Source organism: Alosa alosa, chromosome 7, assembly GCF_017589495.1.
Source record: "Alosa alosa isolate M-15738 ecotype Scorff River chromosome 7, AALO_Geno_1.1, whole genome shotgun sequence".
NCBI classification, from domain to species: Eukaryota; Metazoa; Chordata; class Actinopteri; order Clupeiformes; family Clupeidae; genus Alosa; species Alosa alosa.
In genome coordinates, this window is record NC_063195.1 from 20,830,731 (window position 1) to 20,843,230 (window position 12,500).

General features: G+C 48.0%; 1 pseudogene; it reads left to right on the plus strand.

Moving 5' to 3' along the window:
- The window catches only part of LOC125298111, a 39,418-nt pseudogene that overhangs the window by 13,212 nt on the left and 13,706 nt on the right, over nt 1-12,500 (plus strand).

A 12,500-nucleotide genomic window follows, 5' to 3' on the forward strand; every position in this document is an offset into this window, starting at 1 on the left:
GGCGAATAGCGCGACACGAGTTAAGCTTTTTTTTAAGTTGGCAAAAGTTTGATCAACTAGTGAACTAACTAGCTCTGCTGGTGGGAAAACGCATGGGACTCATGAGTTAGTGCTATCCTATTGCGTGCAGAGTAAATTTGAAAGACAACCGATTATCTCGCCCCTCTTTTTCACTCCTTCAGAAAATATTGATTAGATTTTTGATTAGATCAGTGATTTGCATGAAAACACAATGGTCCATTTGTGTGTGTGTTTTTAAAACTACAACTGCTTAAGATCTTATCGTTCTGAGGGCATAAAGCACACACACACAGATTTTAGGCATGTGGTGGTACGATCTTCATATTCTGACCAATCTTCATATTTTAATTCCAATGTCTGATGCTGTTGGTGAACTACATTTGAGCAAGCACACGTTTGCAGTTTCTCATGGAAATGGGAAATGTAGTCTTTAACCCCCCCCTCTCTCTCTCCACAACTACAGTTGAGCAAGCACACTTTTGCAGTTTCTCTTGGAAATGCACTCCATATAATTTCCACTCTCTCCCCCCCCCTCTCTCTCTCTCTCTCTCTCTCTCTCTCTCTCTCTCTCTCTCTCTCTCTCTCTCTCTCTCCACAGACGGTATCCCTGCTCTGTGTGTGGCGGCAGCATCATGTCCACCATGGTGTGTCCGACCCGCGGAGGCGGTGGGGGCGATGAGAAGCTGGAGAAGCTGTCCCAGGAGGAGATCATGGCCAGCACGCGGCTGGTGGCCCAGGGCCTGGAGGCGCTCCGCAGCGAGCACAACGCCATCCTGCACAGCCTGGTGGAGACCATCCGCTGCCTGAAGAAGGACGAGGAGGCCAGCCTGGTGCACGAGAAGTCCAGCCTGCTGCGCAAGTCCGTGGAGATGATCGAGCTGGGGCTCGGGGAGGCACAGGTGCGTGTGTGTGTGTGTGTGTGTGTTGCGCGCGTGTGTTTGTGTGTCAGTATGTTTGTTGCTGTGGTGTATGAAGGTAGGTGTGTGTGTGTGTGCGCGTGTGTTTGTGTGTCAGTATGTTTGTTGCTGTGGTGTATGAAGGTAGGTGTGTGTGTGTGTGTGTGTGTGTGTGTGTGTGTGTGTGTGTGTGTGTGTGTGTGTGTGTGTGTGTGTGTGTATGTACATGCTGGGCTGGGCCAGGAGGCTGTGTGTGTGTCAGTGTGTTTGTTGCTGTGGTGTATGACGGTAGGTGTGTGTGTATGTACATGCTGGGCTGGGCCAGGAGGCTGTGTGTGTGTCAGTGTGTTTGTTGCTGTGGTGTATGACGGTAGGTGTGTGTGTGTGTGTGTGTGTATGTACATGCTGGGCTGGGCCAGGAGGTGTGTGTGTGTGGAGGCTATGTGTCTGTGATCTCAACGTTACCCCCAGTAAGCTCCTGAATGCATCCACATCACACAATCCCCAACACTCTCTAAACAGGGGTCGATATCAGTGGCACCATACATAACCTCATAACTGTAACCTCACCTGTGACCACCTCCCACCTGTCTCGCAGGTGATGATGGCGCTGTCCAGCCACCTGAGCGCGGTGGAGTCGGAGAAGCAGAAGCTGCGTGCGCAGGTGCGGCGCCTGTGCCAAGAGAACCAGTGGCTGCGGGGACCGAGCTAACCACCAGCAGAAGCTGCAGAAGAGCAGAGCGTGGCCCAGCTGGAGGAGGAGAAGAAGCACCTGGGTTCATGAACCAGCTCAAGAAGTACGACCAGGACGTCTCGCCCACGGTGAGTAGTGTGTACACACACACACACACACACACACACACACACACACACACACACACACACACACACACACACACACACACACACACATACACACACACACACACACATACACACACACACAGGCGCGCGCGCTCACACACACATACACACACACACACACGCATACACGCATACACACGCTCAAGAAGTACGACCAGGACGTCTCGCCCACGGTGAGTAGTGTATATACACACACACACACACACACACACACACATACATACATACATACATACATACACACATACATACATACATACATACATACACACATACGTACATGCACGCAAGAACGAACGCACCTGGAGTTATTGAAACAAGCTCACAAAGTACAGCCACTAGGATGCCTCGCCTTTGGTGAGGGATATAAAATGCAAATACATTCAAATGAGCTCTACTGTATTCGCATGGGTAATGATGTTTGCATTGCTAAAACAGAGCAAGGTTTACATGCATACCCAAGTGCAGCATGGTCGGCCACACGCACACACAGAAACACACCGAAACCTGTTAATTACTCAGGTGTCAATTAGTGATTGCACCTCTCCACACATGTGACACACACACACACACACACACACACACACACACACACACACACACACACACACACACTGTCTATCTCCCCTCCCCTCTTCTTTCTCTGACTGGGTAAAAAGCCTGTCCTGACAGAGCAATCTATCAACTTCCTCCACTCTTCCTCCTCCTCCTCCTCCTCCTCCTCCTCCTCCACCTCTCTCCTCTCCTGTGCTCCATGTTAAACGCGTGGAGCTGCCCCTCCCCAGGGGGAGGTCTGCTTGCTCTCGGCTACTGTGTCACGCTCCTCCCACACTAAGGAGGAGACGCCATCATTTTTTTCTCTTTCCCGGAAAGAGGAGTCCCTTAGGAGAGAGAGAGAGAGAGGCTACCCATCTCTCTCTAATTAATTCACTCTCACACATACACACAAACACATACACACACAATTTGTCTCTCTCTCCCTCATACACACACACACACACATTCTCTCTTTTGTCTTGCTCTCCACACATCCCTGCAGTGATTTCTTTCTTTCTCTCTCTCTCTCTCTCTCTCTTTCTCTTTCTCTCTCAGTCCCTTGATGTATCCCCTCACTCCCTCCATCCCTCCCTCCTGTAGCCCATTAAGTTCCGTATATCATTTCCACTGTGTATTAGTGCTGATACATGACCTATCACTGCCCATATTTCCCTCACTCTCTTACCAGCTCTCACAGTGAACGTTCTCCCTTGAAATATATCCTTCATCCAGCTTGGCTACTCCCTCCTCCCCTCTTTCTTTCTCTGTCATCTCTCTCTCTCTCTCTCTCTCTCTCTCTCTCTCTCTCTCTCAGCATCTTTCATCCATCATTCTCTCCTTCATAGAGTGTATTCTCATAAGCCCTAAGGGGTGGGCAGCTCTGTTTCCTCTCTCTGTCTCGTTTCTTTCTCTATGCTGCTCTACAAGATGTAGGTTTTTGAATCGTTAAGTATTTAAATGCGATGGTGAACTGAAGTACACAAAGTAGTACACAAAACACTAGTTTCACATCTAAGTACACACACGTTTCACACCTAAAAATGTATTAAACGGCATAAACATTATTTTGTTGTGTAGTTTTATTTTTCCTTGCCTTTATTTCACCCTACCATGGTGCTACACACAGTCAGTCAAGCAGCAGCTCCAAACTGACTCAAATTCACTTTTACTTCTTCACATATCAGGCATTATTTTTTGCAATGCTAGCAACAGTCTTCTACTTTCATTTCTCTCTCTCTCTCTCTCTCTGTAGAGATGGAAGAGGAAGAGGCTGCTATTGACCTGACATTCACTCTAGGCCCCCAATAAATCATCCTCCAGCCCCCATTCTCCTCTATGACATTCTTAACACTTCAAAAGACATTTGTGACCTTTTAAAAAAAGACATTTATAACACTTTGAAAGACATTTATTAGTTGTCAACAAAATAGGGAAATATGAACCACGTTTTAAGGCTGTCAGCCCTGCATGTGCCTATTCACATACTGCAAATAAGAAGGTCATTTCTATGTAAATGGGGAAGGGACCTGTTTATTACTGGCCCGTCTGGAAATAGACCTCAGTCCCCCTTTTTAGAGAGCTAGTTAAATATTTAACAAGCTTCCCCTTTGAGGTAACGAGCATGTCAAAGAGTGGTGTGAAGGAGCAGGAAATGGCGTCGTCATTGTGAACGCTGTTGTGATTATTATGGGATGTTGGATCGTTCATTGGCTTTCACTCGGGTCTTTCACAGCAGGAGGAGAAGGTGGGGGAGACCCCCAAGGACTCTCTGGATGACCTGTTCCCCAACGATGACGATGACCACGGACCAGGAAGTAAGCAGCATGCTGTAGCCAAGGCCTTCCTTACATAATCATGCTAGAACTATGCATAGAACCATGGGTTTGATTGGTGTCATAGAACTGCGGGGTTAATTGGTGTCATTGGGCCTGTCAAAATCAATAGAACTGCCTAATTATGGATGCAAATTGAAATGATTAATTATTGATGCAAAATGGATGTGTTTGGACAATTCTGTACCTGTGCTTTTTCCTCAGTTTTGTTTCATACGACTCTCATGCTTTCACATTCCAATCATCCATGCTCTCTTCCCTCTTCCCCCTCCCTTTTTATCTCCCTCCTCCTCCCTCCCTCCCTTCCTCTCCCTCTCTCTCTCTCCCTCTCTCTCTCCCTCTCCTCCTCTCTCCCCCCTCCACTCCCTCTCTCCCTCCCCCCCTCCCTCTCTCCCTCCCTCTCTCTCTCTCTCCTCTCCCTCCCTCTCTCTCTCTCTCCCTCCCTCCCTCTCTCCCCCCGTCTCCTTCAGTGCCCCAGCAACACAACAAGGCTCACATGGGCGGGCACCCAGCAGGCTGCTTCGAGATCCCCGCGCCACAAGCGCTCACACAACCTAATAGTGATCCAGTACAGCCCTCGCAGGGGTCGCCATCAGGTGGCCGTGCCGCTGTGCAAGCAGGCGCTGGAGGACCTGGAGAAGACCTCCGGCCACGACCACCCCGACGTCGCCACCATGCTCAACATCCTGGCCCTGGTCTACAGGTGAGCCGTGTGTGTGTGTGTGTGTGTGTGTGTGTGTGTGTGTGTGTGTGTGTGTGTGTGTGCGCAGATCTGGTCTACAGGTGAGCCGTGGGTGTACTGTATGTGTGTGTGTGTGCGCAGATCTGGTCTACAGGTGAGCCGTGTGTGTGTGTGTGTGTGCGCAGATCTGGTCTACAGATGAGCTGGATCACTGGCAGGCAGGGCGAGAGTTAGGGGTGTGTGTGTGTGTGTGCAGATCTGGTCTACAGGTGAGCTGACTCACTGGCAGCAGGCAGGGCAAGAGTTAGGGGTGTGCATGTGGGAGTGTGTGTGTGTGTGTGTGTGTGTCTACAGGTGAGTGCTTAGGTGGGGGAGAGTTAATAGTGAGAATATGTGTGCAACTGCATGTTGTGTGCATGTAACCTGCCGCCACTTGAACACGAGAAAGGAAAGAAAGAAAACACAAGGGAGCAAGTAGGGGATCTCCTGGTGTCCAGTTCCATACATGACCTGTGTGTGTGTGTGTGTGTGTGCGTGTGTGTGTGTGTGTGTGTGTGTGTGTGTGTGTGTGTGTACGGCGCAGTAATGCACGTGTGTCCCTTGGTGTCCAGTTCCATACATGACCTGTGTGTGTGTGTGTGTGTGTGTGTGTGTGTGTGTGTGTGTGTGCACGCGTGTGTCCCTTGGTGTCCAGTTCCATACATGACCTCTGTGTGTGTGTGTGTGTGTGTGTGTGTGTGTGTGTGTGTGTGTGTGTGTGTGTGTGTGTGTGTGTGTGTGTGTGTGTGTGTGTGTGTGTGTGTGTGTGTGTGTGTGTGTGTGTGTGTGTGCGCGGCACGCGCGTGTGTCCCTTGGTGTCCAGTTCCATACATGACCGGTGAGAGTTAGGCGTGTGTGTGTCTGCGCGCGTGCACGCGCGTGTCCCTTGGTGTCCAGTTCCAGGCACAATGAGCACTTTCACTTCTCCCAGTTCACACACACACACACACACACACACACACACACACACACACACACAGCATTGCTGTCCCTCAGCTCACAGAGAGAGGGGAAGCTTAAATATTTAACTAGGTCGCTAAAAGGTCACCTGTGTCTGTGTCCCGGGGGAAAGTGATAAATCTGGACTCTTCCTCCTCGTGGCCATCCTCCTCACTTGGAGTTTCAAACGTCAATATGAAACAGAAACAGTTTTGAAATCTTTTGAACATGGTGGTTGACAGTTTGTTGACACTCTATAATTGTCTTTGCTAGAATGTTAAAAGACGTGTTGTGAGTAAAATGTTACAGGTGTGTGTTTTAAGTGTTGTAATAAAAGTCAAGTGTGTGTTGCATGTTGAAGGCGTGTTGTGAGTAGCGCTAAGCAGTCTCCTCATCTCTGTTTGCACACAGAGACCAGAACAAATACAAAGAGGCGGCCCACCTGCTCAACGACGCCCTGTCAATCAGAGAGAAGACCCTCGGCAAAGACCACCCAGCGGTGAGCACGCCCACACATACACACACACACACACACACACACACACACACACACACACACACACAGTCACAGTCACACACCCCTACATTGACACTCCCATAGTGACACTGCGATTACAGTTCTTAGCCAGTCAAGGCACTGATTGCACAGTAAAGAGTTCAAAGGCTTATTACATGGGCGTAACCCGTGACTGCAAACTCGAGACGGCATATTTCCATGTTTACCACTCCACGTGAAACAGTCCTCAGCTTCAGTTCCAAGTAACCTCAGCGCCATATAGTTTTATGTTGCTGAAGACCACACTCTTTCAAATAAACATATTCATCTTCATAAAGAATATGAGGGTTATGAGAGTGAATGATGACTGACTGTAAAGCCTAACCCATCTACCGCAGCCCACTTCTGTTATGGGGTAGTTGCTTTACGTTACGTAAAAAAACTATATTTTGGTCAATATTGAGATCATGGTATTTTATTCAACTTAATTCCAAATATTTTTCAACTGAAAAACAAATATCAAATGCATGCTTAATTTGTTACTCAAGACAAAGGGGGAGCATTGTTGCAAAATGGAATGCTTCAAAATAATTTGTATATTTCAGCGACATTTTCACAATTGTTGAAAGCCATAATGGACGATTAATTGATGGATTTGATTAATTGCTCAGCCCTAGGGAATTGGCTAATATATAAACTTTATTACAGGCTCAAGGCCCACAGAATACAATACTGTACACAGATCAACACAGATCGATAATGCTAATGGATACTCAGCCCTAGCGGCTAATGCTAATGGATACTCAGCCCTAGCGGCTAATGCTAATGGATACTCAGCCCTAGTGGCTAATGCTAATGGCTACTCATCCCTAGGGGAGCGGCTAATGCTAATGGTTACTCTGTCTCTCTCAGCCCTAGGGTAACGGCTAATGCTAATGGTTACTCAGCCCTAGGGTAACGGCTGATGCTAATGGTTACTCTGTTTCTCTCAGCCCTAGGGTAACGGCTAATGCTAATGGTTATTCTGTCTCTCTCAGCCCTAGGGGAGCGGCTAATGCTAATGGTTACTCTGTCTCTCTCAGCCCTAGGGTAACGGCTAATGCTAATGGATACTCAGCCCTAGTGGTTAATGCTAATGGATACTCATTCCTAGGGTAACGGCTAATGCTAATGGTTATTCTGTCTCTCTCAGCCTTAGGGTAACGGCTAATGCTAATGGATACTCATCCCTAAGGGAGCGGCTAATGTTATTCTGTCTCTCTCAGCCCTAGGGTAACGGCTAATGCTAATGGTTATTCTGTCTCTCTCAGCCCTAAGGGAGCGGCTAATGCTAATGGTTACTCTGTCTCTCCCAGCCCTAGGATACTCAGCCCTAGTGGCTAATGCTAATGGATACTCAGCCCTAGTGGCTAATGCTAATGGATACTCATCCCTAGGGTAACGGCTAATGCTAATGGTTACTCTGTCTCTCTCAGCCCAAGGGTAAAGGCTAATGCTAATGGTTACTCAGCCCTAGGGTAACGGCTAATGCTAATGGTTACTCTGTCTCTCTCTCTGTTGCTGTGCAGGTGGCGGCCACCCTGAACAACCTGGCCGTGCTCTACGGGAAGAGGGGCAAGTACAAGGAGGCAGAGCCCCTCTGCAAGAGGGCGCTGGAGATCCGAGAGAAGGTACGGCAAGCCAGAGGGTCCAAATGCATGCCTCAAAACTCAATAGTTTAGTTCTTGAGTTGTCGAACTGCTGCAAACAAGAACGCATGAGCAGAGTTGTTTGATGCCTTATTTGAATGGCCCACAAGAACACATACACACACAATGTCATACACACATAGACACACATACACACACATGCACAGACACAGAGGGAGCAGTGGTTAGCTTCCAAGCAAGTAAAATAGTCTTTGTAGGTGTCATGTCAATACACCAAGAGACCTGCCCTGTCTAAAATGGATACCACGAGGACACACACACACACACACCTGTAGAACAATAGTTGGACCAGTCTGGTCGGGGGTAAAGGAACAGAGGGATATTTTGTGAAGTAGTAAACAACCTTTGTGTGGACTTGTGTGTGGTTACATTGTTGCCTGTTCAAATAACACACCCCACAGGAGGTGTGCACTCACTCGTGTTAACAAGATGACAGACAAAGCTACGGACATGCCCAGTTTAGTACTAATCCTCCCATCAGACCAGGCTATCAGCACCTGGCAGCTCGGCATTCTCTTCAGATGTGGTTAGCGCTGAACATTCAGCATTCACTCAACTTTGTTTTCCATGCCTCATATATTAATGTATTTCTCTCTCTTTCAAGTATCAAGCTGTTGATCACATTCGATTCACTTAAAGTGTTCCTAGTGAGGACTAAATCTTTAGAAAATGAAAGTCTATTTTTAGAATCTTACATACCTCTGACCTCCCTCTCTCTCCCTCTCTCCCTCCCTATCTCCCTCTCTCCCTCTCTCTCTCCCTCCCTCCCTCCCTCTCTCCATCAGGTGTTGGGCCGGGACCACCCGGACGTGGCCAAGCAGCTGAACAACCTGGCCCTGCTGTGCCAGAACCAGGGCAAGTACGAGGAGGTGGAGTACTACTACTGCCGCGCCCTGGAGATCTACGAGACCCGCCTGGGCCCCGACGACCCCAACGTGGCCAAGACCAAGAACAACCTGGTGAGGAAACCACCGGGGGGCCGAGGCTGAGCAGAGCAGAATGTCCCTAGTGTGGGACAAAGACAGCAGAGTGTCCCTAGTGTTGGGCGGAGACAGAGCAGAGTGTCCCTAGTGTGGGACAAAGACAGCAGAGTGTCCCTAGTGTGGGACAAAGACAGCAGAGTGTCCCTAGTGTTGGGCGGAGACAGAGCAGAGTGTCCCTAGTGTGGGACAAAGACAGCAGAGTGTCCCTAGTGTGGGACAAAGACAGCAGAGTGTCCCTAGTGTTGGGCGGAGACAGCAGAGTGTCCCTAGTGTGGGACGGAGACAGAGCAGAGTGTCCCTAGTGTGGGACAAAGACAGCAGAGTGTCCCTAGTGTTGGGCGGAGACAGAGCAGAGTGTCCCTAGTGTGGGGCAGGAGACAGCAGAGTGTCCCTAGTGTTGGGCGGAGACAGAGCAGAGTGTCCCTAGTGTGGGCGGAGACAGCAGAGTGTCCCTAGTGTTGGGCGGAGACAGCAGAGTGTCCCTAGTGTGGGGCGGCAACTTTTGCGTCAGTGCATATGCGGGCGTGGTGCAACAGCGGTAATGTCATCGACTGACCAGATCTTGTGTCTGTGTCTGTGTGCGTCATTTTTGGATAAAAGTGTCTGCTAATGCAGTCTGCCAATAACTGTAACTTTTATCTATATAACATAGATAACTCATTTTTGGCTCTGTTTCCTCTGTCCTGCCTCTGTCTGTGTTATGCTAGGGGGAGGGGGGTTAGAGATCTGCTGAGTTAATTTTAGGGAAAGTACATAACCTGTGGTTGTGTTATGCACACATAGCCCAGGCGTTGGCATGCCACATGTATCCTTGGCCTGGCTACTGTGTGATTCACTTTCTGCTCAGAGCGTCCGTGTTTCTAGTGGTCTTTGGTTAGCACTGGCGAGTGTCTCCTCTTTCCACTGCAATTCAGCTGTGTGTGTGTGTGTGTGTGTGTGTGTGTGTGTGTGTGTGTGTGTCACTTTTAAACAGCAAGCCCTTTAGTACCTCAGTAAACCTCAGTCTGCTTTTATGTGAATGTCAGTCTTGATGACTTCCTTTATCTCTCTCTCTCTCTCTCTCTCTCTCTCTCTCTCTCTCTCTCTCTCTCTCTCTCTCTCTCTCTCTCTCTCTCTCTCTCTCTCTCTCTCTCTCTCTCTTTCTCTCTCTCTCTCTCTCTCTCTCTCTCTCTCTCTCTCTCTCTCTCTCTCTCTCTCTCTCTCTCTCTCTCTCCAGGCCTCTTGCTACCTGAAGCAGGGCAAGTACAAGGAAGCAGAGATCCTCTACAAAGAGATCCTCACTCGTGCCCATGAGAAGGAGTTTGGATCCGTGGATGGTGAGCAGTCTTGTCAAACCCCTTAAGTCATCTCTAGCAGAACATTAACGTATGCAGGGAATAACAAATGTTTACTTCATGGACACTAGTGTAATTCCAGTGCCTTGGACCTTTCACGCGTGTCCCAAATTCTTTAAGCCGCACACGGTTCCGTTTCATGTTCTAGAACTGGGCCCCGTTTCCCAATAACAATGAATCTTGGAGTGGTCAGCAGTACTTAAACAGACCCTGTCCATGTCAGGACAGGCACTATGCAAGCAAGAGTGCAGTGGCATGAGCCAGGCCTAGGAGATGTAGTCTACCAGCCTGTATAACCACCTGCACCTAAAACAAAAAACAAACGTTAAGAAATGAAAACAAGCTATGACAAATGGAAACATTAATGCCCCCTCTCTCATTTTTATGAGTACAGTCGAGAGTGATGAACTGCACTGCAGTATAACAGATGACCAATATGTACGGTTGCAATAACACTGAATTGATAGGTAGCTGTGTAGTCCTGCACATTGTGACGACAACCCCAGAGAGAACCACTGTTCCCCGTTAAGAACATCCGTTCCCCATTAAGAACCATCGTTCCCCATTAAGAACCACCGTTCTCAGTTAAGAACCACTGTTCCTCCGTTAAGAACCACTGAGCTGTCTGCAGCTACTCTGGTGCATCTGTAGACATCTGCGCTGCGTATGGGAAACGAGGACTGGATTTGACTGCATGTCCAGTCATTTCCCCCCATTCCCATTTTGTCCCAGCTACCCAAGAAACCCTTTCACTGTCCCTCTCTCCTCTCTCTTCTCTCTTCTCCTTTCCTTTCCTCTCCTCTCCTTTCCTCTCCTCTCCTCTTCATTTTTCTCTACACTGTCCCTGATCTGGTACTCATCAGAGATGATACTCCCGTCATATCTCTACCTCAGGAACCCTTTGTTGGAGGGGCTGAGTGTGCATGTGATGGGTCCCTAGTGCTGGTGTTGCACGTACAGTACAGGGGTGCGTTTCCCAAAACCATAGCTGCTAACCTGTTAGCATCTTAGTTGGTTGGCAATGGGAAATTGCATTGCAACCAACAAAGTTGCTAACTTAGTTATCAACTATGGTTTTGGAAAACGCACCCCAGATCTGATTGACCTTTGACCTAACTGACCTTTGACCTGTCCTGTGACATCTCTCTCTCTCTCTCTCTCTCACACCACCACCACCATCATCATCACGACCCTTCTCTTCGTAAATCTCTTACGAAAAACAAAAACAGAAAAACAAAACCCAGCTCAAGCTACGGACGACCGGAGCACAAGCAGATAAAAAGGAAAGAAAGAAAGAAAGAAAGAGAAAAAGAGAAAGAGAGAAAAAGCCACACCACAGATTCGGGCAGGGCCTAACCATAACCATAACAACCGTAGCCCTTCTCATTAACCTCATCCTGTGGAGAGAAAGAGGAAAGAGAGAGGGAGAGAGAGAGGGAGAGTAAAAAAACTGTCAATGCTGTGAAGTATTCTGTCTGTGTTTTTAACACTAATGTTATTAATGAACCGGCGAGTGAGAGCAAGACATGAAGCGTGTGTGCAAATCTATCTTTGGGGGGGAAAAAAGGAAAAGAAATATGTGCAGTCCTGCCATGTTGTTGTCTTTATGGTGAGGGTGAGTGAAAGAGGGTTGCCAAAGGACAAGGAAAAGAACTGAAGTCTAGACTTATTATGGGGTGGAGGCTGAAGGTGTTTTAAGTATGTGGGATTTGTTGCAGAGGTTTTTATAACTGAGCTTGCCTCATAACTCATTAAAACACTATTGTACTGACCTTGCGCTGTGAGGCATTGTAATTGTGTGTGTGTGTGTGTGTGTGTGTGTGTGTGTGTGATAGAGAGAGAGAGAGGAATGGGCAAGTGAGTTCATGTTTTTTCATCCTGTTATGTTGTTGTTTGTTTGTTTGTTGTTTTGCCACATTTATTGCTTTGAGTGCTTTTGCTTTTGCCATTGCCTTCTGTTCTTCTGTTTGTAACACTCATAAACTTTTGTGTCACTCCGACATCTTTGTTCTCTGCTTGTTTATAAAAACAAACAAACAAACGGACAAACTGAGCCACCGCTGTTACTATGGGGACTACCCTCTAAGCTTCTGTTCACGATTGTATGTCCATTGTGTGCTTTCTTGCCATGTTTTTTTTTTTTGTTATTTCTGTTTGTATGTCATTTG